Raw genomic sequence first — 27,497 nt, forward strand, 5'->3', positions numbered from 1 at the left:
GGCCCTGCACTGCATCCACAGCCCTGTCGTAAACACCTTGCATAGTTGACTGGACCATCCTCTCAAAGCCAGAGAACCAAGCAACGAGATTTTACTTGTGAAGTGCTTCCTCTTCTTCATCTTTCTTCTCCTATTCCTCTTCCTCTCTTTCCCCTTCCTCCTCTTTTTCCTTCTTCCTCCCTCCTCTTATTATTTTGCTTCTATCAGATTGAACCTAGAACCTCATGATTGCTGGTCAAGTGTACTGCTGCTGAGGGTTATCTTCCAATATATAAATATTTAAGCTTATCACCCAGTTCTTGTTACAGTTTCTTTAATACTTACCTATAGATCAGATGTTAAGGTTTTTATTTATTTTGGTTTTCTTTCTTTTCTTGTTTCTGGGCAGTGTCTTTCTAGGCTGGCCTCAAATGCATGACAATCTCCCTGCCTCTGTTTTTCAGAGCACTGGGAGGGATGATAGATGTGTGATTCATCTGGCTCTCTTGTTTGGTTTGGCATTTCTGAGGCATTATCTCATGTAGCTCAGGCTGCCAGTAGGAAGGATGGACTTGAACCCTGGCTTCCTCTCTTCCACGTCCTATTTCATGACATCATACTCAGGGTCTTGTGTGGGTTGTAGCTTTGGGGTTTGTTTGTTTGGTTGGTTGGTTGGTTTTAGAGATTTATTTTTAACTATGTGGCTGGGGGATGTGGGGAGAAATATATGAATGAATGTGAATGTCAGCCCCCCTCAAACCACAGTTGTAGTAACCTGGGGTTACAGGTGGTTATGAACTGCCCTGACCCAGGTGCTGGGACCAGAGCTCAAGTAGTCTACAAGCTTGGAACTGCAAGTGCTCCATCTGCATGTATACCTGCACACCAGAAGAGGACATCAGATGCCACCATAGATGGTTGTGAGATGCCACGTGGGTGCTGGGAATTGAACTCAGGACCTCTGAAAGAACAGTCAGTGCTCTAAAGCCATGACCATCTATCCAGATTCTTGTTTTTGTTTTTAAGTGGTTTTTAGATCCCTGGTTGAATTCAGGACCTTGCACATGCTAGCAGACACTTGACCCTCCAAGGTGGGCTGCTTCAAGATCTAGCTGTGTGCAGTTTTTTGTTTTGTTTTGAGACAGGGTCCTCTCTATGTAGACCTTCTTCACTTGCAGGCAGCTCAGCTATGTAGACCAGGCTAGTCTTGAACTCACAGACCTGTGTGCCTCTGCCTCTGCAATTTCTGGTATTAAAGATGTGTGCAGCACCACGCTGGCCAAGGCTTCCAAAAACATATGTTTCTTTTTTCTTTTTTTTTAAAGATTTATTTATTTATTATATATAAGTACACTGAAGCTATCTTCAGATACATCAGAAGAAGACATCAGTTCCCATTACAGATAGTTATGAACCACCATGTGGTTGCTGGGATTTGAACTCGGGTCCTTTGGAATAGCAGTCAGTGCTCTTAACCTGTGAGCCATTTCTCCAGCCCCCCCCCCCCCAAAACACATATTTTTTAAATGATTTTTTTTTTTGTGGTACAATTTAAGATATTCTTGACTTCTAATTATCCAGTATATTCAGGGTATCAGATCACTAGAACTTTTGTAACTCTGTAATAAGCAAAGGAAAACTGACAGTATATTAAAAGAATATATCATACCAGGAATTAAAAAATGAGCCCATAGTTTTTTAATCATTGAAATTCACTGGATATATATATATATATATATATATATATATATAAATGACCATTTCATCTTTAACGATGAAGGAAGTGTTGGTGAATATAGAATAATTTTGAATTGTATGCTTTTTAAAAAATGAGTGTTATGGAATGTTAAATTGTTTTTATAATAAAAAACTTTTTAACAAACTAAGACTAGCCAGATAAAGAGCATTTACAAAATGCCACAGTCAGCCACTTGTGGTGTGCCAGGGTATTTTCTCTGTGAGACTGGGAACAAGACACACTTATTTATTGCTTTGTAGAGGAGGTTCTTTATTTTATAGGGCAAGGGGAGAGAGGGGCACAGACTGGGAACGTGTGAGAAGCCTGTGCTTAGATGATGTGCAGACAAGTCACAGAACGGAGTGAAAGCTATCACCAGCTTAACACTATGCAAGAGTCAGTTGGATTTCTGTACACGAGCCATGAACATTTAGAAATGGAAGTTTTAAAATTACCATTTATAATAGCATCAAAAATATGAAGTATGTGTGTGCACATAGTCGACATGCTGAAAATTACAAAACACAGATTTAGAAAGGTTATGTGATGCCTTCTCAGATCGTTGATAGGTGGAGCAGAGCTCCCCGCAGGCGCTAATGTGCACACTGACAAGTAGATGGTAAGGAAAACAAAGACCAGTAGCCCAATAGAGCACAGCAGAGCAGATGTAGACTCACATGTTCATGGTGACTGACAGCGACAGTGTGTCGGTGTGGACAGCAGCTGGAAACACTAAGAACTGCGAGAGTTGTACTTCACAACATGTATGCCAGCCCATTCTTTACATCTCAGGTGATCAACAATGATGGTGACTTTGTAAGAGTTTGCCTTCTGCTACTGCTCTAAAGCCCTGACCAACAGCAACCAAGGAGGAAAGGGTTTGTTTCATCTTATATTTCCAGGTAACACAGTCTGTCCCTGAGCAGGAACTGAGCAGGCCTTGAGAGGCAAGTGCCCAGGCGTCAGACCACCCATGGTGGGCTGGGCCCTCCCAAATCAAGCAGTAGTCAAGAAAATGCTCCCAGATACTTGCCTGTATCTGATGGGTGTGTTTTCTCATTGAGCTTACGTCCTCCCCATGACTCTAGCCCTGTCAAACTGCCAAACACAAAACACAGTAAAATATGTGGAAAATCTAAACTACTAAATAGTAAAAAACAAAACAAAACAAAAACATAAGAAGTGTCTCTGGAACCTTGACTGAGAAAAGATTTAAAAATATTAGACTAATTTTAAAAAACCTTTTTTTTTTGAGACAGAATCTAATGTAGGCTAGTCTGGCCTGGAGCACACTGTGTGGCTCAGCATGATTGTGAACCCCAGTGTTTGTGTACCTGCAAAGGTCAGAGGACAGCATGGAAGAAGCTGCTTTTCTCCTACAGCGTGGGCCCTGGGGAATGAACTCTTACCCTTGACTCTCATCAGCCTCTGCCTTCATTTTCTTATTCTCTTGCCCCACTTCCCAGCCATGGAGATTATAGGTATATACTATCATGCTCATTTTTTAATATTAAAAAACATACATTTATGTGTATGGAGTCAGAGGAATTGGTTCTCTTCTACCACGGGATCCCAGAAACTGAACATCACGCTTGGCAGCAAGCATTTTACCTGATGAGCCATCCTGGGGAAAAGCCTCCCATTTCCTGTAACGGTGCTGTGGGCCGCATCTAGGACTCTGTACACTCAGCAAGCACAGTATAAACTAATCTACATTTTCAGGCTCCATAATAAAAAAAAATTACATAGGGGCTGGAGTGATGGCTCAGTGGTTAATCGCACTGATTGCTCCTCCAGAGGTCCTGAGTTCAACTCTCAGCACCCACATGGTGGCTCACAACCATCTGTAATGTAATGTGGTTCCCTCTTTTGGCCTGCAGGCATATGTGCAGCCAGGACATTGTATACATAATACAATTTTTTTTAATTATGTTTTTCAAATGACATTGACATGTGAAAAGGACAGCCACAATCTTGAAGTTGCATGCAAACCCAGAATATATAATGTACAACAAGAAAACAGTCCTTTAAAAGAGTGAGCAGACATTGAACCTATAGAGATCGGCCACTCATGTAGAGACTGTCAGCGTTATTAGCCATTAAGAATACAAAAGGCACAAGGACACATTGTTGCAGGGCACAGTCTGTAATTCCTGAACTGGTAAGGCAAGACACAGGATGATGGCCATGAATTCTGGGCCACCACAAAGATTACTCTGGGCTAGCCAAGCTGCATACCAAGAATGGGCTTTAAAGGGGCCATGGGGAAGCCAGCTGAAGGCTATGATCTCAGGTCTTGGGATGGAGTGGGGAAGAGCAGGCTTCAAGTTCAAGGGCACTGCTGACCGCAGCAGGAGTTCAAAGTCAGCCCAGACCTCATGCAGCCCCATGTCAAAATAAAATGAAAAGTAAAATACAAAAGCCAACAGAGCCATTTGTAGCGGCATATGCCTTGGATCCCAGCAGATGCTGGTGTGCTGCTGTAAGTTTGAGAGTTTGAAGACAAACTCTAGCTCCATAGAGAGACCCTGTCTCAAAACAGACATCGGGCTAGAATTATGAGCTAGATCTTGGGTAGCAGTTTTGTTTTTCCATCTTATCTGAGGCAGTCACTGTGGAATCTGGGTTAGGTTACACATCAAGTCAAGATGTTTGTCTCCATGGTCACTAGTCACCCAGTATAATGAACACTTGAGCCAGAATAAAGTCTAACCATCCTAGGGAAGTGGAACTCCACAAATCTCTGGTTCAGATGCAGACTAATAATCATATGTATTGAGTGTCTTGCTACATCTAAGTATGCAAATCCTGTGCATGCAGTACTTGAGGAGGCCAGAAGAGGGCATAAGATCCCCCTGGGACTGGAGGGATGGAAGGCCATGAACCACATGTGGGTGCTGGTCCTTTGCAAGAGCTGCAACTGTTTTTGTTTTTTAATGAAGTTTGTGAATAAATGTGTTGTGCAGACATGTTTTCCAATTGTATTCTCAGGAAAATGGCCAGGCAGAAAGTAACTGTTTAAACCATTGAAGGAAGTGTGTTGTCTAGATATGTACATACAGGACTTACATGTGTGTAGACATATGTAGTGCATGTGGAGGCCTGAGATTGATGTTGGTATCTTCCCCTTTGGCTAGCCAGCAGCCCCAGGGATGTCCCTGGGGTTGGGATTGGAGACCTGCACAACTATGTTCATCCTAATATTATGGATACATTTTAAAGGGGACTGGTTGGGGGTTGGAAAGGTGGCCCCAACAGTAACGTCCTGCCACCTGAGCATGAAGTTCCAAGTTCAAATCCTTAGCACCCACAAAAGCTGAGCGCACAGCACACACCTGTAATGCCCATCTGGCATGCAGCTGTGTGGGCATATACCCACGTGAACATATAAGTACACCAGACACAAACACCCGCACACATGCACACGTACACAAGCCCCTATGTTTATTTTGAAAGAAAAGAGTAAGATGGAGAGTAGAAATTGTAACCAGTTACAATCTGAATATACTTCCCTGTGAATGCAGCACAGCTCAGAAGGAAGAACAGTTAATTGAACTAAAAGCAATGATGAAAATATTCCCATCTTCAGCCTTTTTCTACCCAACTTAATGCAGCATTTAAAGGAATAATGCAAAGCACTTTTTTCAAATACAGAATATATAAATACAGATGTGACAAAGAGCAGTAAGCACCGATGTGAGCCTTGCTTTATAGATTATGCATGAGACTTATATTTATATAGGCAACAAATTAAAGACGGTAATTCAGAAATTCAGTAAGCCCACAACTTTGAACTTCAGCAGCTTGTCACATATAAAGTGGAACATGACACTGGTTTAATCTTCCAAAACAAGCTCTTATTAGGGTGGAATAAACAAATATGAAATATGGCTTAAGGGGGATTTTAGTTAAAAGACTTGACTGTTAGTAGTTCTTGCAATTTTAAATTTTCATGTGGGGATCTATGTACTGTGCTAATATCCATTCAGTGACAGTGACCTTATACAGTATATAATACTGTATTGTAGGTTTCTTCTTTATCCCTTAGCATGCTCTCTTTTGTGAAAGTGTGTGTACTTCAACGTGACTGAGAGTGGAAACTGTCCACCTTCAAATTTATATCTCCAAATTCCTGAGGGTGGGGGACACTGATAGTTTTCTAATCTATCCTTAATTGTCTGTCTTCAGTTTATTAAACACATGCTGGTATGGCTTTGTATGAACATAAATATGTAGTATATTTACTGAATATATTTCTCATTTTAACTTCACAAACCCAAGCAGACCTCAGGTGTAGCAGAAGTTAAAGGCTTCTGCCTATTTCCTGTTGAACACTGGACTTTCCTAGGAGTTGTCAAGTAAGTATCCTCTTGATTATATTTCTTCAAAGTAGCATTTCAAAGCCCAGGGGCTTGAACATGGTACTTGTATAATCACCTGTGTTCTGAATTTCCCAGCTCATCTGTGCATATGGAAAGTTTGCCTGGCACATGGTTTGACCTTGTCCTGCCACTGTTTCTAGTTTAGGGTACCCCAGGACAAAAGGATTGTATGGCATTTGAGTCTGCACTTTCACCTAATTTTCAGACCATAGAGCCCAAGTTTTCTTTCTTTCTTTCTTTCTTTCTTTCTTTGGAATAATGTGTTTGTGTGTGTGTGTGCACACATGTGTACATGCGTGCATGTGCGTTTTTAAAGATTTATTTATTTATTATATATAAGCACAGTGTAGCTGTCATCAGACACACCAGAAGAGGGCATCAGATCTCATTACAGATGGTGTGATCCACCATGTGGTTGCTGGGATTTGAACTCAGGACCTCTGGGAGAGCAGTCAGTGCTCTTAACCACTGAGCCATTTCTCCAGCCCCCAAGTTTTCACATTAAAGCAGAATTATACTCTAGGTTTTATAGGCATTTCTTACACCAGTATTTGTGTGTATGTATGGTGTATATGTATGTGTGAGACTGTATATATGATGTGTATGTATGATGTGTGTGTACGGTGTATGTGTGTCTGTGTGACTATGTATGATGTATTTGGATGTCTGTATGATATGTGAGATTATGTCTATGATGTGTCTGTGACTTTAAGTGTTTGATGTGTGACTATATGTTGTATAGATGTAAGTCTGTGATGTGTGAGACTCTATAACTGGGTCTGTGTGTATGATGTGTAACTATATGTGTATGTTGTATGTGTATGATATATATATGATGTGTCTTTGTGTATGTTATATCTGTATGTGTGAATATATGTGTATATTGTGTCTGTGTATGTTGTGTCTGTGTGTATGATGTGTGACTATATGTTGTGTGTGATAACTTTTCCAGAGTAGTTTTTGCCCTGTCCTCATGAAGAAGAGTCTTCTTGTTTCTGTTGTGGTGAGGTACTGCATTCCCCAGGCTGGCAGGTCCAAGAACTTCCAGTGACTCCTGCCTCTGCTCCCAGTGTTCATTAGTCATGAGAGGATTACAGATGCATGTCACCATGTCCAGCTTTCTAGAGTTCCACGGTTCTGAACTCAGATCATCAGATTTGCAAAGTGTTAGTGGCCTTTTAATAAGTGATGCGGTTTTTCTTTTTTAAAAAGAGATTTTTTTCTTCTAATTTATTTAATGTATGTGAGGACACTGTCACATATATTAAGACATAGCAGAAGTGGGAATCGGATCCCATTAAAGATGGTTGTGAGCCACCATGTGGTTGTTGGGCTAAAAACTGAGCAGTTATTACTATATTTTAATCATCTACTAATTTGGCTACTTCCCAGCCAAGATCACTGAGATGCTTGCATTTTATGGCTTTCTCTGCTTGAGCTGTTTACTAGTGAATTTTCCTGGACTCTCTACCCTTGGCTAGTCCTCGATTCTTTTCTCCTGCCCCATCCCCTGGCTGGGAGGAAGTCCTGCCCTATTTTCTCCCTTGCTCAGTCAATGGCTGATGAGCTTTTGTTGACAAATCAGAGAATAAGTGGGGAGCAATGCGTACAGAAAGCTGAGGCAGAGACACTTAGAATAAGTACTGCCACCAGACACAGACATCCGCATTTGAATCACACAGTAACTACCACAAAGCACACACTTTCTCACAGGGCCAACTCCTTGACTCCCAGTATTGTCCTTTTTAAAGTTTTGTATTTATTTTATATGTATGGGTGTTTTGTCTGCACATGTGTGTGCCTGGTGCCCTCAAAGGTCAGAAGAGTTCATCAGATCTCCTGGACTGGAGTTATAGATGGTTGTGAACTAACATGTGGCTTCTAATAATTGAACCCAAAGCCTCAGGAAGACCAGCCAGTGCCATTGACCATTGAGCTATATTTCCCCCATTTCCCACCCTCACCAGTATTTTAAATCGTCAACCGAAGCTCTTTACTTATTAAGGGTCAACGTTTCAGTTATTCTGCCTTGCTATTTAAGCATATTTTCCAAAGGCCTGACACTGATAAGTGTAAGGAATTGTGGAGGAGTGAGACAAGGATGCTTTATTTACTTTTAAGCAGGTCTAGCTGTATACGCCTTTACTGCCAATAATCAGGAGGCAGAGGTAGCCTGGTCTACACAGCAATGTCTAGGCTGGTCAGTGCTAATAATGACATCTTACCTCAAAAACATAAGTTCTGAGAAGCTTCTAAAAAGATCTGCTCAACTTCTGTCTTATAGGAATCACTCTACAACAACAGCAGACAGCATGTTTTCCTTTTTGGAAAATTTGCACTCCAAGCAGGCTATACCAAAGAGAGTTTATCATATGAATAGGTCAGAAATGTAAACCCAACAATGAAGAAATTATAAAGTAAGACAGAAATGTGAACTTTCTGATAGAGACTATCTGCTGAGTCTGGGCATGCCCATCATATACTAAGTTTGTTGCATCAACATATAGCAGCAGAAAACACTGTGACTCTCAAACTCAACGTTAATGTGAGCATGCAAGCGCAATCCACAATACAGAAGTAAAGGTTTAGGAATGGCCTACGCTGAAGAGCATTAGATTTCATATTATTGAAGAGAAAACACTGCAAATAAGAATCCCTTAGGTATCTGTTCAGATCATAATTTTGGGAATTCTCAAATGTTTTTATTATTTGTCATAAACTTCATTCTAATGTATAATTAATATTCTGAAGTACTTAAAAAAGAAAAGTGAACTTTAAAAAGTGTGTGTGTGTGTGTGTGTGTGTTTTGGTTCACATGTACTAAGTCCAAGGATAACATTGAACAGGCAGTTTTTTCCTCAAGCAAACTCAGATTATCAGGAATGTGTACATGTGTGGTAAGCATGCATGTATGTCTATTTGTACATGTGTGTATGTGTGTGTAAGGGTACATGCATGTGCAGAGACCCAAAACCGAGGGTGTCTTCCTTGATCCAGTTCTCCTCTCTGTGCTGTCCCAGCAGTCAGGAGGCAGAGGCATGTGGACACAGCTCTACATCATCCTCAGCTACATTGGGCAATCAAAGACATCTCCGATACCGGACCTTTTCTCAATAAAACAGCCACAATCATGAAAAACTAAACAAAATTCAAAAGTTCCTAGGTGAAAAAAGACCCACCTACATTAGAGATTCTCAAGGCAGGCTGAATTTCCAAGGTTGGAGATGAAATGTTATAGGTCCAGAGCCAAATTATCTTGTGCTATCTTTAGGAAGAGCTTAGCACACAGATCTGGACTAAAACACATCTCCCCACTAGTATGGAGAAGCTTGAGATTTTCAGTGAGGGGAATGAAAACTGACTCAAGAAGTAAATGTTCAGGAAAAGCTAACCTTTGGCGTTTAGGTTAGTGGTGTTGTAAGTTGGCAAAATCCAGAATCATGTAGGAGATGGACCTCTGAGAATTCTAATTACAGTGACTGGAAAGGACCACCTAGTGTGGGAAGGGAATTCTGGACGGTGTAAGCTGGAAGACAATTCGCAGAGCACATTAGAAACTCGGACATGGTGGTGTTTGTAATCCCAGTACTGGGGAGGCAGAGAAAGAAAGGGCTCTAAGGCCAGCCAGGTTAGCCTAATTGGCCAGTCCCAGATTATCAATGAGAGAGTGGCAAAACAAAACAAAAACAAAACAGTTGGCCAGATTATCAATGAGAGAGTGGCAAAACAAAACAAAAACAAAACAAAAACAAAACAGTTGGCCAGCTCCTGGAGAGTTACAGCTGAGGTTGATCTCTCTCTCTCTCTCTCTCTCTCTCCCTCCCTCCCTCCCTCCCTCCCTCCCTCTCTCTCTCTCAAACTCCCAATTATTAACTTGCTAAATCACACCCAATAGAACTCGCATCACATGTGAACGTATCATTATTCAACAAATTCCGACGTATGAAAATGCGAACAACGTTTCACATCGTGCGGGGCTGGGGCTGCGAAGGCTGATGGCAGGAAGATTCCCAAGTTTGAGGCCAGCTTGCGCTACATACATGTGATTCCCGGGCGAGGCTGATATAAATAGGCAGCACCCCACAAATAAACCAAAAAGGTTCTCCATGCGCTAGTGTTAGTAGGGACTTGTTTTGCCTCCTTTTGTCCTCAGTATGCCTTCAACATGGTATGACTGACTATCACAAACTGGGGTGGCAAAATCACCAACTCTGAAATTTTTTACCACACCTCTGAAAGGCTGAAACTACTGACGATCACTACCAAGTCAGACGCCTAAATAAATGGCTTTTGAGTAACGTCACTCAAGCCGGAAAGCAAACGGTGAGCACCAGACAGGTCCGCCTGCGTACATCCGGCGTGCTGCTGCCCCACCTTTGCAAACAGTGCCCACGCAGCCGGAGCGACCCTCCACCGGAACAACCCAGGGCTACAGTCCCCTGTACAGCAATTTCCGGCTATTCTGCCCTGTGGAGCTCCCTCTCCAGGGCTCCCGTAAGAGCTTGAGTAGCGGTAAACTCAGTTCCGCCTGAGAAGTGGGCGGCCTGACCGGAAAGGCGGGCTTTGGACGCGCGGGATTTCTTTCGGTTTTCCGACGGCGACGGCCTAGCCAATCGCAGACCACGCTGTGTCGCAGCAGCCAATCAGAGAGGCCCGTCGCCTTAAAGGGCATTTGTGGGCACGTTCTCTCTTGCCTTTCGGTCCTTTTGTTAAGAGTTCTGGCTTTCCTCCGGTCTACGCCTGCTCGCGTGCAATCCGGCGCCATCGCGCTTTGTGCGAACATAAGAATGGGGAGTAGCGAGCTGGTGACTGAACTGTCCTCTCTTTGGCCTTGGCGATGGTGGCGCGTGCCCGGGAGGACTGGTTGTAGAATGGCGCCAGGAGACGGGTAGGGGCAGGTCGCGATGTCTGTTGAGTTCTGTGTATCCAGCGGAACAAAAGAGTGATCTCAGCCCCTCATCTCGTCCCTTCTTTTGTAGGTCGCTGATGCGGGGGTGACGCAGGAGCTCTCGGTGTGACCTGGCGCTATGTATCTGATATCACAGGAGCTTGAAGGAGGATTCTCTGGTGTCCTAATAAGTGAAGATGTTAGGTGGCCCTTGCTATCCTCCAGTACCTTGGGAGCTGCACAGGTATGGAAACTTAAAGAGGGCAGGTAGGTCATTGTTTGAGGTTGGGAAAGCATTGTGGATGGATAGATTTCACGATCGAGAAGGTCTTATTGGAGGTCGCTGATCAAAGCTTTTCATTTCTTTCCGTCTTTCAAATGATAACAGAATGTACGTCCAACAAGATTTTTTTTCCTATCTTACTCAGGATTGAAGTCAACCACGTCAATCAAGTTATTAGTGTATTCATGTCTTTACATTATATACTTTTATTTGGAGGAAATAAACAGCTTTTGCTGGTTTTTGTTTTTTTATCTTTTATTTACTTTTTTTTTTTTTTTAACATAGGCCATGAACTTTGGGGGAGATCGGGTGCTGAGGAAGACATAGTGCAAATGTTTGCTTGACTATCAAGAATACAAGGCTTTATGTTTTTATCGAGTGTATTTGTTTTATCAGTGCATTGTAGCCGTCTTCAGACACCAGAAGAGGGTATCTGATCCTATTACAGATGGTTGTGAGCCTCCACGTGGTTGCTGGGAATTGAACTCAAGACCTTTGGAAGAGCAGTCAAGTGCTCTTAACTGTTGAGCCGTCCCTCCCACCCTTTAACCCTTCTTAAGGGAGTTTCTCACTATTAATTGGCTCTCAGCACATCTGTGTTTTATCTTGCAGTGTTGGGACTCAAGCCCAGGACTTGTGCTGGAGGTTAGCCACTGCATCGCCGACCTGTGCTTGCTTTTAGAACAGTTAAAGTTTTATTATCTGAGTCAGGCTTGTTTCCTACAGTCTTTTCAAACTTTGGCTAATCTTTCTGAACGGTTCTCCCATAAGGCCGGGAGTACAGGTCAGTTTTAGAGGAATTACTTCACCCTGTAAGGACATTCTTTTTGCTTTTTTAGACAAGTCTCAAGTAACCCAGTGGTGCATTCCTGCCAAGCCCAGTTAATGTGCTGGAGTTTGAACCTAGGACTTTGTGAACACTAGGCTAGTGCTCTACCAACTGCACTATATCTCTTGCCCAATGAAACTGTGTTAACTGTCCCTTTATCTCCCCAGCCCCTGGAAGCAACTTTGTTCCTGTAGAGATTACCTACTCTGTATGTTTCAGATCATACACTAGTTCATGGGATTTTTGTGGCTGCCTTTTTCTTTTTCTACCGAATAATGGCAAGCAGTCTCCCTTTTTGCCAGGCAGGGGTGGCAGTGTGTACCTTTAATCTCAGCAGAGGCAATGATTACAGAGGCAGGTCACTTGCTTCCTAATGCCAGCCTGCTCCACAGAGAGTTCCTGGATGGGACAGTCGGTGATACACAAAGAAACCATGTGTAGCACCAAACCAAAAAAGAAGGGGTTCACCCTTTTTATTGCCTGAGTGTAACCTTGTTTGTGTCAGACATTAGGTTTTATGCATTTACATTGTCGGTCTTTAATTTTTGAGTGTTTTACTAATAGTGATACATTGAGTGTTAGTGGACAAGTATTAATACATTTTTGTTCTTAGGATTATTTAAGTAGAATTGCTTCTCAAGTTCCTGTCCCTATTTGCAACCAACAGAGGGCAAAAGTTGCATTTCTACATGTTTGCAGGCTGGAGGTGGTAGCTTGTAGTATGTCCTCTTAACAGCCCCCAAGCCCCGTGAAATTTGTAAGAAACCCACAGTAAGCAATTCAAGGGGCTGAGACAGGCCAGTTCCAGGTCAGCCAGAGTTACTTAGCAAGACCCTGGCTCACAAACACCCTAAGAATTTCTTTTCCTGGCATGTGCCCTTCTGCTCTGTGTTACTGAAAAGCATTAGTTGTTTAGCATTGCACAAGGTTTTGGGCTCAGTATGTAGCACAACAAACCAAAACTGGCCTGGGGAGATGGCTCTGGTGAGAGGACTTGTTCAAGCCTGATTGCTTAATCAATCCCAGAACCAATGAAAAGGAAGGGGAATACAGACTCCACACAAGCTGGCTTCCACATAAAAGTCAGGAGACATCTGTGTACCCCACAAGATAATAGATTAAGCTGAAAAACCATAATGATAGCAAAAGAAAACCTTAAGTGTTTGTACAAGGGTTTATGGGGGGAGGGTGAGGTTAGCGTAGACACATGCGGAATTCCAGGATAACTTGGGCTACATTATTAAACTTGTCATTGGAGGGGTGGCTCGGTGCTTAGAGCACTCACTGGTCTGGTGGAGGGCTTGAGTTTGTTTCCCAACATCCATATGGCCGTTCACAATCATAACTAACTCCAGGGATCCAGTGCCTAGTCCTGGGAGTATCAGGCATGAAAGTGGTATGCAGGTATCCACACAGATAAAACAGTTATACATACATAAAACATTTTTTTAAAAGCATGAGGGTTATGATTGGAGAAAATTTTGTGACTGGTACTCCAAGAATACTTTTGTTTTTCTACATTGTTACATATTAAAGAACATGAAGGGCTGGAGAGATGGTTCAGTGGTTAAGAGCACTGACTCCTCTTCCAGAGGTCCTGAGTTCAATTCCCAGCGACCACATGGTGGCTCACAACCATCTCTAATGGGATCTTCTGGTCTGTCTGAAAATAGCTACAATATACTCACATTAAAAAAAAAAAAAAAGAACACGAGGTACTGCTGAATGCCATGACACTGCTAGAGACGTGGGAATCCTAGGTGTCTTAGTATTCTGTTGCTGTCCATTACCCATTACTCTGGGGTAGCCAGGCAGGAGGGTGTGGTACTGGAGCGGTTGCTGAGAGCTTTACATTCTGCTTTGCCAGCAGAGAGCTCCAACAAGGCCTCACCTCCTAATCCTTCCCTGTTAGCTCATCTGGGGATAAATCATGTGAGCCTGTTAGGGGCCATTCTCATTCAAACCACCACTTGGTTTTAGAAACTAAGATAATCACAAGGGGTGGGAGTTGCAGCTGAGCTGAAAGAAGGTGGAGCATCTAAAGTCAGATGCATGTTTAATTGGGTGCCCGCTGCCATGAGTTTCCTGGAACAGATACAGGGGTCCTCATAGTCCTACAAGTCTATAGCCCTACTGCTCTGAATATTTCTGGTCTCATCTGGTAATTGGGCTACTGACAAGTGGGGAACTGTGCAGAACACATGTACTTAAATGTTATGGCCCTAAACAACTTTAGGAGACACTAGAGCACTTGCGTAGACATGGAGTGTTTTGTGTGCTTGGTCCTGTTTCCTCTAGTCGCTGCATATCCAATGATTAAACCCTTCACTGCTGTTCACATAATGAGCTGTTGTGATTACTGAGGAACTAATGAGGATATGTAAGCTTGACTAAAGGGAGTGTGTGTTAACAGCTGTCAGCCCCACCACATGATTAAAATCTCTCTTTCAGGAATTGTGTTCTCGGTGATGTCTGGAATAGATGTGTGGCATTGAAAGATGATTATGAAATGCACAGGAAAGGTATAGTAATCTGTTCTGTATGTGTTAGGTATTCTGAGTGATACAGTCTGGGAAAGGTTATGCAGGTAAAAACTAGAATTTCACAAGTTTTTGGTGAAATCTTAATTACCTATTTTGGGGGTGGCAAAGTTTTTATTATTGTGTTTGTTTGTATGGAGGTTAGAAGACAACTTGGAAGTTCTTACCTGAGACCTTAGTCTCAGACATTCAACTGTCTTAATGGTGGGTCCTTTATTTATGTGTGTAAGTGTTTTGCCTGCGTATGTCTGCGCCATGTGCATGCATGGTGCCCAAGAAGGGCGTAAGAAGGCATCAGATTCCTGCAGCTGGAGTTGGACATAGTTGTGAAACTGCCATGTCTGCTATGAATGGGACCCAAGTTTGAGAGCTCAGCTGTAGCGCTGTGAGCTGTAGTCATTTTGCTGTAGTGTGAGCCTTTATTTTCCAGTTTCCTGCGATAGCCCTATGGCTATAACTGTCAACTTTACTGGAGCGTTGGTGCTGTGTCTCTTGAGCACCTGACTTTTGTCAGATTCCTGGCTGGTTCTGTCAGCACCTTTAATGCTGTGCCCCACCGTAACTCATTCACAAGGTCTCCATTTTAAAGATTTTCTTTGCTCTAGAAAGTGTGTTGAAGTTCTGGGCTTTCGGCTACCAAATGTAGGTAGTCCTAAATTTTACATTTTTCTTCTTGGATATGAATATGAATTGAGCCTTTTATTAAAGTCAAGTTGGCTCAAAGTAACAGACATTACTCTATGAGGTTCCTAGGATAGGTGTAGGTATTCCCATAGTTTGTTTATCATTGTCAGTGGACCTAACTTGAGAACCATATGTTAGCTTTCAGACTTGCTTTGTCAATTCGTTCAGCTTCCCCTGAGGGAAAAGACCATGATAAGGAAACTTTTAAATCTTGGTTTAGGAAGTCTGCCCCATCTTAATTATTCATAGAGAGGTCAGAGCAAGTGTTTTGGAGGTGGACTATCAACTAGCTTCTTTAAAGTGTCCATTTACTTCATTCTTATGATTTGGATTTAGTATTTGAATTCAGTGAGTGAGTATAAGAGTACACATGTCCAAGTAAGTGGTTCCTTTATTTAAAAATGTTTAACTGCTCAGCCAGCCCTCCAGCCTAATGGTTTGTTCTCCTAACCTTCACTTTTGCTTTTCAAGTCAGTCTCTACATGGTCCTGGCTGTCCTGGAACTATGTAGACCAGGCTGACCTTAGTTCCTAGGGCATTTAAACATGTTTGCAGTCCGAATGATTTACATTTCTTCTTAATTATGGAGGTAATTAGAAAAGCTGGTGGAACTAGACTATAATAAAAATTAGGTCTCATTTCCCCCAAAGCTTGATTTATATAAAGTGTGATGTGCATATATTTGCAAAGCACTTGTCTCCCTGGTGCTTCTTTGTCCCTTTGTGGGCACTGGCTTCTCTTGGTGAGAGAGGAGATTCTAGACCGACTGACTGAAGTCAGAATGTTGCTTTTCTGTAGAATACTGTAACAGTCTGGGTTCTTTAAAGGATGATGGATACACACATACATGCGTGTATCAAAGGCAGGTTTACTAGAGGGCCTCACGGGCTGTGGTCCAGCTAGCCCAGCAGCAAGAAGCCAGGAAGCTGGTGGCTGTTCAGTCCACAAGTTCCGACGTGGTAGAGAAACATTGGAATCTACAAGAACTGGGTTCTGATACCAGCAAGAGGTTGGCAAGCTGCTGGGAGGCAAAAACTTCTATGATCTGCCACCAGAAGGTGTGCCCTTCCCACCTCCAGTGAGCTCTTCCCACACTTCCGGTGCTCGGCTGGCTGATGACCCAAGACCGCCCAACACTAGGAGCCTGATACTGGCTGTCTGGAGGCCTTTCATTGCTCTTCCCTGCAGTTGAGGTAGACATGGTCACCTTCAAAGTTGAAGCGTGAGAGCAACACAATTGGGCTACCAGAACCGCACACGAGGTTCTTAGGTTTGAGTGTGATTGCAACCGTGGGTGTAGTCATGGCTGTCTTTTCTCACACATGGTGTTGAATCTGGGTGCAGGTTGGCCACGCCTGCTAGGAAGATCTTAGAAACCTAAGGAATACTGATTCTGTATAAAGTGGCTGGAGAGCTGGGTCAGTGGTAGAGTACTGGCTGCCTTCAGAAGACTTGGCTCACTTCCCAGCACTGTCATGGCTGCTCGAAACCACCTGTAACTTCAATCCTGGGGGATCTGAATCCCTTTTCTTTGGGCACATGCATTCACACACACTCTTACATATAACATAAAATAAATAACTCTTAAGGATATATATTACACTTGAAGCACAAAATAAGCAGTTTTATTATTTAAGGTAGATGTTTTTATATGCGGCTTGCTTGGTGATGAGAAGACAATGCTAAGGTGAACAAGGTAGATATTAGAGTAATATACTTGAAGTAGGCTTTATGAAGTTTTTTGACATGTTTTACATTAGAGAGTTGATACTTGGTTGTAAACATATGCATCTTAAAGGGCCAGGTGGAGAGAATAAAGTGTTTCTAAGTAGAGCTTGAATACAACAGGTGCACATGTCTGATTTCTCCACTGCCCTTCAGATTCAGGATTTAAATACATGGTGTAATTTTGCACTGATTTGTCTCTTTCTTGTAGGAACAAGATCAAAGGACGTTTTTCCTAAGAGTAATTGAGTAATTTGAAGATTTGTAAGGTAAGGATTTGTAAATTTACTAAGTTGTTCTATGTGTAGAGTCAGGGACTTCTAAGTTACTAGGCTGGCCTTCAGCTCTAATTTTGCCTCAGTCTTTCAGATAACTGGGATTTCCATGATTGCTGGCTTGGTTTTTTTCCCCAGAGTCCTGATGTGTAGAAATAACTGAGGCTGCAACCAGTAGGAGACATGACTGGGGACCAGTGTAACCAAACCTTTGGCAGTGTCAGAGCCAGTAACTGTTCTCCTGGTGTCACCCATGGGCATTTTCTTTATGTGTGGAAGAATGTATGCCCATCAGCCAACTGGACATGTATTTGTACCCTGGCTTAACTCCCCTGCCTAAATATTACTGCAGACGGGCCACACCCATGAGTTGGATTAGGAGTCAGTGCTGGAGTGGGTGTGGATGTACAGGGGTTACTCTTTCATGGCCTCTTTACATTAGTTTTCTAATGGCCATACAGGACCAAATGGACAGGTGGTTGTTTCCAACCACCAGTAAAAGGGAGACTTGTGGGGGCCAGACCTGCCAGCTGCTAAAAGGGGTACTTACCTCTTTCTGGATGAAGAATGTTGCTTTGACATCAAGTATAGCCCAGAAGTTAAAGGAACAAATTGCAAAAGGGAGATGGGAACTAGTTAGTCTGCAGTTCATGGTTCTAGTTCTTTCTGCTAACAACCCTCTCCTCATGGCACGCCTGCATACTGGCCTGTGATGTCTTCTTGGTTCAAAACAACCTTTATTTCTGTCAATAATGGAAAAGTCAAAAGTTTTTTGACAACTAGTCTGTAAATATTGAAAAACTAAAAACAAAATGACCCCTGGGCCAGAGCCCAGGCTCTTGTATTACAGGGAGACCCATGTCCCTGTAATTTGCCTTCCTCCTCTGCAGGGCCGGTGCCCCACTCCTGCTGTATCTAACAAACCTGTTCTCACAGGTCTGCTGACCTGGGACGGAGTGTGGAAGAGACCTGACTCCTGAAAGTTGTCTTCTGACCACATATGCATAATAAGTAAATGAATTAATTTTACAAAATCAAATAGTAAAACTGAAACTTTAGAATGTTGCTATTTTTTTGAAATGTAAACACAGTGCAAAGGATTATGGAACGAACTAGATGCTTTGTGATAGTTTTGTTCAAACTTTATCCTCTTTTGAAATGGGAAAGGGGTCAAACTGTCAAAAGAACTGTAACTTTCCCTTTTTGTAAAGATTTATTTGTAATGGTAATGCTGTTTGTCTGCAGTGTCCTCACTTACAGGCAGCTGTGAGCTGACCGAGCTGGGTGTTGAAGACTGAACTCTCCAGCCTCTGGATGAGCAACAAACTCTCTTCACTAGTGAGCCGGCTCTCTAGCTCAGCTCTGTGAATATGAATTAGAAGTCTGCAATGTGGAGAAAAAGCGAGAGTGAGTGGTGTGTTGATGCTGTCTTCAGCCAGTCAAATGAACTGTAACTTCCTGTCCAAGTTGCTTTCTGTAGAGGGCTAGCTCAGGCAAACAGAAGTGACCTCATTTCATTGCAGAAAGCACACTAACTAAATGATGTAGCTGCCTAATAAAAGCACCAGTTTGTCCTTTCACAGACATACTTCTGCCACAGTCTGCTGCTGCTCATTTGTAGTGTAATAATAAACACCATTTTCCTCTGGCTTGGTGAGCTCTTTTATTGTTTGCTACTCCAATGCATGCATTTGTTGCCCATACAAGGGGTGGGGGAAGCTAAAACTCCTGAGTTAGGACTCTCCTTCAATCAAGTGCAAGTTTGGCCTGCTCTGCATTTGTGTTCAGGGCAACTTTCTGGTGACATCCAAAGGTCCCCAGTAGGGGTGTTCAGTTACCATCACTTAGTAGTTGGGGACTAGTGCCCCTGGTCTTTGTGGGAGACTTTATCATTCCTACCTGTTAGTTGGGTCTGTAGTATGTCTGAGGGTCAAACTGCTTTGCTTCGTCTGGTAGAAAAGAGATTGTTCCCTTTGTGAGGCAGCTCATCACTTTCTTGGGCTCCTTTGGAGTTGGCAGCCACTGAGAAGTAGAATCTGTTTACCCAACAGGCTGTACCCCATTGGTCTCCACTTAATCATTTCCTTTCACCCCATTGTCTTTCCCTTCTGGCTTGTATCACTGAGACCGATTTCATCTGAGGACTTGATGACATCTGATCCAGTAACTGGAACCCATGTTAACCTGTAGGTATTGGCCCTTGTCTGGAGTCTTCAAAAAGGTGAATCACTCCTTTAGAGGCTTGTACCTTGGGTATCGATTGAACCGTTGATTTCTTGGAGAGACGCTGTTAGGAGTTAGGGTCACTGATCCCCTTTTCTCCCCAGGGGTCAGACCTCTTGCTGTAGACTCCTCATTAGGTAAGTTTCTGGAACTTCCTCAAAAAGCTATTCTCTCCACAGTAGAAACTTCAGTTAGGTCTGACTTTATTAACAGTAAATGGCTTGTCTGTGTTCTTTAGCTCACTGTGGGCTGCTGTTTTCTTGAGAATCTCAGCCCAGGCTGAGGATGACCTCCAACTTTGTGCCTCCCCACATACTGGCATTGTAGGCATGTGCCACTATAATTTGCTCTTTCCCCTCTTTTCCTCAGCTGTACCTGAGCTACTCATTTCTCTAAAACCCAGTGAGGCTCACTAAGGCCTTTCTGGTCACATTTCCCCCTTGAAGTCTAAGTGGAACTAGCTTAAGTAAGTGGAGCCCTATGCCCTTACCAAGTTGGGTAAAAGCCAGTCGTGAATGCTCCCTGTTCCCTGACAGTCATTGACAGGAGGTAAGGACAGCTTTCATGTAGGGGCTGAAGACATGGTCTAAGGGTTAAGAGCTAATAATGTCCTTTCAGAGAGGAACCAAAGGTGAATTGACACCTCTGGTCCTTTGCAGGTGCCTGTATTCAATGTCCACCCCCCACCCTCGTAGACACATAGTTAAAATTAAAAAGACTTCATGCTTGAAGCCCCAGAAGAGACCCAAACAGCCATGATTGGCCTAGGAGAAGAGGCCTTTCTGAGGTCCTGCAGGATGTGTTGACAGCAGTGCCACTAACCCGTCTGCTCAGATTTCCATCACAGGACTTGAGCTGTAGCCCAGGCAGCTCTGCTACCTCTCTGACCTGCTGGATTCACTGACTGACTACCAAATGCGTCCTTACCCCCATTCTGGCTTCAGTGAGTAAATCAGCCTAGAAAGGAACTTTCAAAAGGTTTCATTTTTATCAACATCAACAGTGATTAGTTCACTGAGATGAACTAAAAGACTTGTGAATGGTACTAGTTTTTTCTTTTATAAGTACAGGCAGTCCTTTTGCCAATTCTGATATTGTACAGCTATCACTTTAATACTAGTCCATAGTCCACCTGATGGTACAGGACAGAATCCCAGCTACTCGGGGACCTTAGGTTATCAAGCTCATGGACAGCTTGGTAACTTAGTGAAGACTTTTCTCAATAAACGACCAAGGTTGTAGGTCTAGGTTAGTGGTAATGCACTTACCTAGTATATGCCTTTGGTTCCTCTATTAAAGTCAGAGCACAACCCCACCCCCGTGTCTGATTGTGCCACTCATGTTCAGCCTGGGACTGTCCTTTACTACACCCTGGAAGTCCCTTATGTTCTGGGTATCACTGCCTATCTGTCCCTCTACTGCTGGAGTTAAAAGATGCTGGCTGCTGCCCTAAGCTGTTACATGGGCCCTGCCCTGTCCTTGGGGTGGGGGTGGGCTACCATTTTCTCAGTCCTGTAAACTTGTGTTTTAAAACTTCCACTTTCCAGTACTCAGGACAACAGCCTGTGTATGCTATGCAAAAACTCTTACTATAACATATACCCTCAGTATGGAAAGACAAGGTGTCACCATGTAGTTCAGGCTGGTCTCACAATCTTCCTGCTTCTGCCTCAAAGTTCAGGTTCCTTACAGTTTGTGTTCAATAAAGAAGCATTTCTTTAAGGAGCCTAAGAAAGGTGTTAAGGAGAGTTGGGTGTGGTAAACAAGTGTGATATGTTAGGAGACCTCAGTTCAGTCCAGGTGCTTGATTTCACTGATAATTCCACCCTAAATAAAGAGTGCAACAAGGCAACACAATGGTTGTTAAACTGTAACAACCATTGTTAGGTTGGAAGCACCAAGGGAGCTAGTAATATTCTTTTAAGTGTCTGGGACCAGAGGGTCCCAAGCCAGCCTCATCTGCTAAAAATGACAGAAGCATTCTAGAGCTAGCTTAAGTTGGGATAGGGGATTTCAGCACATGATTTCTTATTTTATGGTTTATCCATTTTTTTTTTACGTGTTGAGTGCCTGTATTTATGTGTTCTATTGCATGAACATATTGCTGGAGGTCAGAAGATGGTGTGGGGTCCTTTAAAAATAGAGCTACAAATGGTTGTGCATTACCATACGGGTCCTTTGCAAAAGCAGCACATGCTCTTAACTGTTAAACCTTAAGTCCAGCTTTTGGTGGTGGTATATTTTGTTTTGCTTTTCAAGAAAGGCTCTTTTGCAGCCTAGGGTGACCTGAACTCAGACTCCTGATCTTCCTGCCTCTACTTCTTGAGTGTGGCATCATATGCATGAGGTATGACGCCCAACTCAGCACCCATTTCATTCTTTTGGTCTACAGACCAGCTTCTACATTTCCACTTACTAGTTTATATCCCTAATCGAAATTTCAAATGCTCCCATCTACCCACCTACACACAACACCCCGTTGGAGGTTGCCAATACCATGGATAGTTACTGAAATATTAAGGATACTAACTTTATTCTATATACCTCACTCACGCAAGACTGTGTACAGTTAGTTAGCCTTTGGGTGTGTGCGACAAGATCACGTAAGTGCTCAAAAGGAAAACGCAGAACCAATAATTAACTTAGCCGAACCACAATCTGAACCGGTCCTTGCAGTCCAGTTCTGCACGTTTTGTCCAGTGTGGGTATTGTCGCCAGCAGCTGCTGACGCCTCACAGGAGTGCTACGTGGCGTCCCCGCGGTCACCGCTCTTCTTCCCAGACGGAGACGCCCAGCGTGACTTCCCCTTGATCCACCGCCAAGAGGACGCATCCTTACGTTAGGCGCCTCCTTATGAAGCTCGACTGAGTCCTCACCTCCCGCCCGAACTAGCCTTCCGGAGACGCAGCTCCCGGAAGTCCCGCAGGGTGGGAGGAGCGAACTGCTGCTCCCGGAAGTGCCGGCCTGCCGGGTGGGCGTGGCGAGTCGCCGCACCCGGAAGTGGCGGCCCGCAGGCGGGGCTGCGGCTGCCACGTTGGAGCGGAGCGTGGAGGTGGCCCTGGGCCGCGGAGGAGGGGCGGCGGCGGATCCTGCGAGAGTCCGACGTTCGCCGGCTAACGCAGGACAGGTCGCTGAGGTCCGCCAGGTGTGTCCGCCGTTTGTTTCCTGCCCCTCGCCAGGTTCGGTGTCCGCTGCCGAGGCCCGAGGCCCATTCTCCGCTGACGGCGCGCCCCAGTCTAGTTCGGCCCCGCCGGGACAACGCCTGGAGTCGCGGCAGCAGCCGAGTGATCGCGGCCGTCATCCTTTACCAAGGTTTCCAGGCTGCCCTGCTCGGGAGTGAGTGAGGTTAGGAGCCTTTCAGACCCTCTGCACAAAGTGGTGCGATCCCCAAGGGCATGAAAGGGAAACAGACCTCGGGATTATTTCTTTGACTTCAGTTAGGTTGAGATTTTGTTTTGAATTGCGTTTGAACTGTTGCCAAATTTAAAGGTTCATAGATTTGAAAGGAAGACTACTATCACTTAACTACGATTGTATTATTTAGGGACAGCAGTCACTAATCACGGCCTGTACTTCAAAAATGTACGATTTTGCTGCTGTTGTATTAAATTACTTTGTGAGGCAGTTATAAAATATTTGCCTGGACTTGTGGGCAGATTAACTTTTTCTGTGAACTCGTAGAACTAATTCTGTAGGTCTTCTTGTTCTAAGAGTTTTTGATAGTTACTTCAAATTGTTAAACTGTACAAAGCTGGAACTTGTTTTTTTGTTGTTGTCTACAATTGTAGCATTAATATATATAGCACATATACTAAATATATAAAAATATATATAATTAGTAGCTCGTGTATGTCACAGTATCCCTTATATCCTGATCATTCAGGAGTTGGCTAAAATGTACTGCCCTTTTAAGTAGTTCTGTCCTTGTTGCTTTAATTCTTGGTTACAGCAAACCAAAAAAGGTTTGCAGGGAATAAGAACTTTTGGATAATTTCTATCTAATTGTGAATATGTTACACACTATGGAGTGTGGAAATGTGAGATTTGAGATGAGTTTTGGATTTCACTGGTTCTTTTTGTAAACATTTTTTTTTCTGAGTAGAAAGACATTTGTGAACTGTAAAAAGCAATGATTATCAATCTTTTGGCATTTTAATTCCCCTTTGGAAAGACTAATCTTCCTAGAAAAACATGTGTAAGGTGTATGCACATACCTGGGTAGAATTTTCTGTGTAATTTCATGAAGTTCGAAAATCCCACATTAAAAACTTGTCAAGTAATACAGATATAATTTTTTTCTTTCTCTCTCCCTCCTCCCCCTTATTCTTTGAGATAGGGTCTCCCATGGCCCAGAGTAGTCTCAAACTTATTGACTAGTTGAGGATGACCTTGAATTCTGACCCTTCTCCTCTAGCCTCCCAAGTTGTGGGATCTCAGGCTTGTACTCCTGAAGGGTTTCCTTTTTTTGTAGATTAACTTCGTCTCCTAACATTTTATCTTGCAGATTTGTATGATAACAGGTTGATTTTTTAAAAATTTGGTTGAATGAGGTGAACCTGGAACAGCTGATAATGCTAACTCTTGAAGAACAAATACTCCTATCCTTTGTGAGTTATTCTGCCCACATGGACTTTTACTAAAAATAGTACCAGAAGGGCTTTGTACTCCTCACTTAAGAATCAAAGGTGCTGAGTCCATTACCTCTGACTTCACACTTCTGAGGTGTGGGGCAGCTTTTTGCAGAGCTGCTGTTTTTGACAGAATAGTTCTGTTGGCTCAAGAGCTGCTACATAAGACTCACAATGTGAAAATGAGTTGAGGCCTGCAGAGTTGGCTCAGTAGTTAAGAGTACACACTGCTCTTCCTGGCTCCCATATCAAGTGGCCCACAGTCACCTGCAAGCTTAGCTTCAGGGTGACCTGACTCCTCTGGCTTCTGAGGGTACCTGTATTCACATGCATGTGTAAGCCTACATAGACCCAAACACATATGCCTATAATGTAAAAATACTAAAGAAAATCACTAGGAAGAAGAAAGTTTCCACTTAATTTAATGTAATTATCATGGAAAGTTAAAAAATTAAGAGTTCTTGTCTGGAACATAATTTTTCTTGTGTTATTTTTATTTTTTTTTTAAATTGAGGGGAGCAATATAAAACCTTGGATATTATAGGTAGGCACTGTGAGCTGCATCCCCAACTCTTGCTTTTTTTATTTTGAGACGTGTGTAGCCCAGGCTGGCCCCAAACTGCTGCTTTCCTACCTGTAGTCTCCAGCACTAGAATTGCACACCTCTGCGTGCCACCTTGCCTAGCACTTAGATGTATTCTTAAGACTTGTTGGGATAGACTATTTACACTGTGAATTGAGAACAGGAAGTATTCTTAGTAGGTGAGCCGTTTCTTCAGGCCCTTTAAGTTGTGATTTCAGAATAGCTGTTATTTGTATTTATTTACTGTGAGCTAGACAGTGTACTAAACATGCTAAAGCCTCATTTAATTCTCGCAAGATGGGATGTGGATAGCTTTGTGGGAGAGGAAAAAGACCTCAGAGATGCAGTGACATGAAGGTGAGCGTTGGAGCTGAGATTTAGGCTGAGGTTTAAGCTAAGGGTGTCTGCTCCAGGCCTCAGGCCACCTGCTCTGCTGTTACTTACTTGCTGGTGATAGATATGAACTAACCATTGTCCTCAGAGTCCTCATTTCCTGTTTCTGTTATGATTATGTTCCAGAGAAAATGCTTTTAAATGAATTATGTACAGTGTGAATATAATCACACCATACTGAAGTGCTACACAAAGCTATAAAGACAGGCTGTCATTGAAGCAGAGATGGCTTCACTCCGTCATTCCAAGAAAGTCATCTGCAACTACATAAACAAATGTTTGTAAGAGAAAATCCAGTGAAGCTATATTTTTATGTCATTCTTACTTTGTAAACACATTGATTAAGATATTTATGTTTAATCTTACTCATAGCTTCCTGCAGAGGTCATTATTGTAATAGGGCTTTCTCTCCGTGCGGCTGGCACTGGAACTTTTTTCTGTATAGGTTAATAAGAGGAATTACTTTTTACTAGAATACTGAGCGTTAGGACAAAGAAATAGATACACTTAGGAGTGCTTTGAGTTTCTACTTATTCATTTTATGTCCCTGTGGTTATCTCTGTGTTACACATTAACTAAACATTCAGGAATTAGGTAGCCCTTGGACCTTTGCTGTCAATAGATATACTGTAATTCTAGTCAGGATTTCTATCTGTCTGTCTGCCTGTCTGTCTATCTGAGGATTTTAGGGCTCTGTGTGCTTTACTAATGATTTCTAAACTCAAACCCCAGCTTAAAAAATATCAACTTGTTTTTCTTTTTAGAAATTATTCTAAAATTAATTCCTACCCACTTCTTGCTAGTATTTTTTAATGAGATCATATAAGCAGTTAAAATTTTTATCTGACACTGGTCTTTTTAGCTTATCTAGGTCATTAGTACATTTATTTTCCCTTGTATATAAACATTAAAAGTTAAGACAAAACTTCTGTCTACTTTTTTCATACATCAGGCCACTCTATGCAAATTTGTTTTTGTTTTTATGTGTATATGACTATGCTTTTGCACATTTATATGTAACACTTACATTTGGGGACCCTCAGAGGCCAGGAAAAGGTGTCTGATTCTGGAACTGAAGTTTCAGACAGTTGTGAACTGCTGTGTGGGTGCTGGGACTGGAACCTGGGCTTTCTGCAGGAGCAGTGGGCACTTTAATCACTGAGCATCTCCTTAGCCCCACCCTAAGCGGTTTTGAGTCCCCAAGGAGTAAGACTTATTACCTGATTGAAAATTGACATGATGGCACATAAAGCAGTTTGTAAGAAGGCAGACTGGAAAAACTGTAAATAACACAAATGTCAGTGCTGAGCTGACCTTACATCGTGCTCCATCATGCCTGACTTGTAAAATGAGCCTCTTGTGTCTTAGCGACAGGTGCGTGCAGTACATGTGCATCACCATGACACTGTCCATCGAGATACTGATGTGCTTATTTTTAAGTGATTTTTAAATGAAAATGATTGCTACTTTGATGTATCTGTGTGAATGTAGTGAGCATGTGCATAAGTGAAGTCTGAGGACAACGTTGGAGTTGGTTCTGCCCTGTGTGTCTCAAGGTCAGACGCTGGCTGCTGAGTTTGCCACCTGGGCCATCTTTGCCAGCCCTTTCTTAGTATTTTTTTTTTTTTAATCTAACATTTTTTTTTTGTTGTTGATTTGAAACAGGGTTCCATGGACCTAGTCTGGCCGGGAAGTAGCTGAAGCAGAGGATGTCCATGAACTTTTGACTGTCCCACTTCCTCTGGTGTGCTAGGACTATGGGGCCTCTGGCATGCTAGGCTGGCACTCTAACCACTCAGCGTAGCCATATATATACACATGTATATGTATACACTCACACACACTACACACATACATACATATACATATATGATGATAGAAAAACTGAATATCCAAACTTACTGAGTTAAACTTCTGAATTCACTCTTGGCTATTTCTTGCCAGCTTGTGCATTTAAATGATCTAACTGTCTGTACCTTAGTTTTATCATTTATAAAAATCTTCATGTAGAAGCAATTTGAATGCATGCACCTCAAGTCCGAAGCCCTTCTCTAGAAATGAATGAAGTACACTTGCTCCTCTGGAGGGCAACTGGGACACTGAAAAGTGTGGCCATAGAGCTCTGAGTGCCTTTCTGCACTGGCAGTGGCTCAGAGGGCTGAGACTGATGTCAGTGTAATGGCTCTAGAATGCAGGATGTGCTCCTGCATGCAGAGAAAGGGAAGGTGCTTGTGAGAGTTTGTAGGATTCTGTATCTGATGACTTAGAGTCAGAGGACATCTTCAAAGCTGACAAACATCAGAAGAAATGCAAACATGTTTAGTGGCACAAAGGAACACCCTGAGAG

General features: G+C 42.9%; 1 protein-coding gene, 1 long non-coding RNA gene and 1 pseudogene across 17 annotated transcripts in view; all 3 read left to right on the forward strand.

Moving 5' to 3' along the window:
• The first annotated feature begins 10,884 nt into the window (after positions 1-10,884).
• Positions 10,885-18,826, forward strand: LOC308426990. The gene is made up of 5 exons (XR_013975231.1): positions 10,885-10,987; positions 11,079-11,231; positions 14,551-14,621; positions 17,260-17,317; positions 18,569-18,826. It is a non-coding gene; the product is annotated as an uncharacterized lncRNA (long non-coding RNA).
• A 3,062-nt stretch (positions 18,827-21,888) lies between these two features.
• Positions 21,889-24,106, forward strand: LOC308427381 (annotated as a pseudogene). The gene is made up of 3 exons (XR_013975667.1): positions 21,889-21,893; positions 22,406-22,891; positions 24,051-24,106. The product of XR_013975667.1 is annotated as an uncharacterized misc_RNA (transcript).
• SEC31A (SEC31 homolog A, COPII coat complex component) overlaps positions 22,575-27,497 on the forward strand; it is a 56,247-nt gene continuing 51,324 nt past the window's right edge. For 13 of the 15 annotated variants that reach the window (XM_080925360.1, XM_080925369.1, XM_080925370.1 and 10 more), the window contains exon 1: positions 22,579-22,691. The gene's annotated coding sequence lies outside the window, so the exon portion shown is untranslated. Of the gene's footprint in view, positions 22,692-27,497 lie in introns of all 15 variants that reach the window. The other 2 variants (XM_080925367.1, XM_080925368.1) reach the window with 2 other exon arrangements.

The sequence above is a fragment of the Micromys minutus genome, assembly GCF_963924665.1.
Source record: "Micromys minutus genome assembly, chromosome: 11".
In the NCBI taxonomy this organism is placed as follows: Eukaryota; Metazoa; Chordata; class Mammalia; order Rodentia; family Muridae; genus Micromys; species Micromys minutus.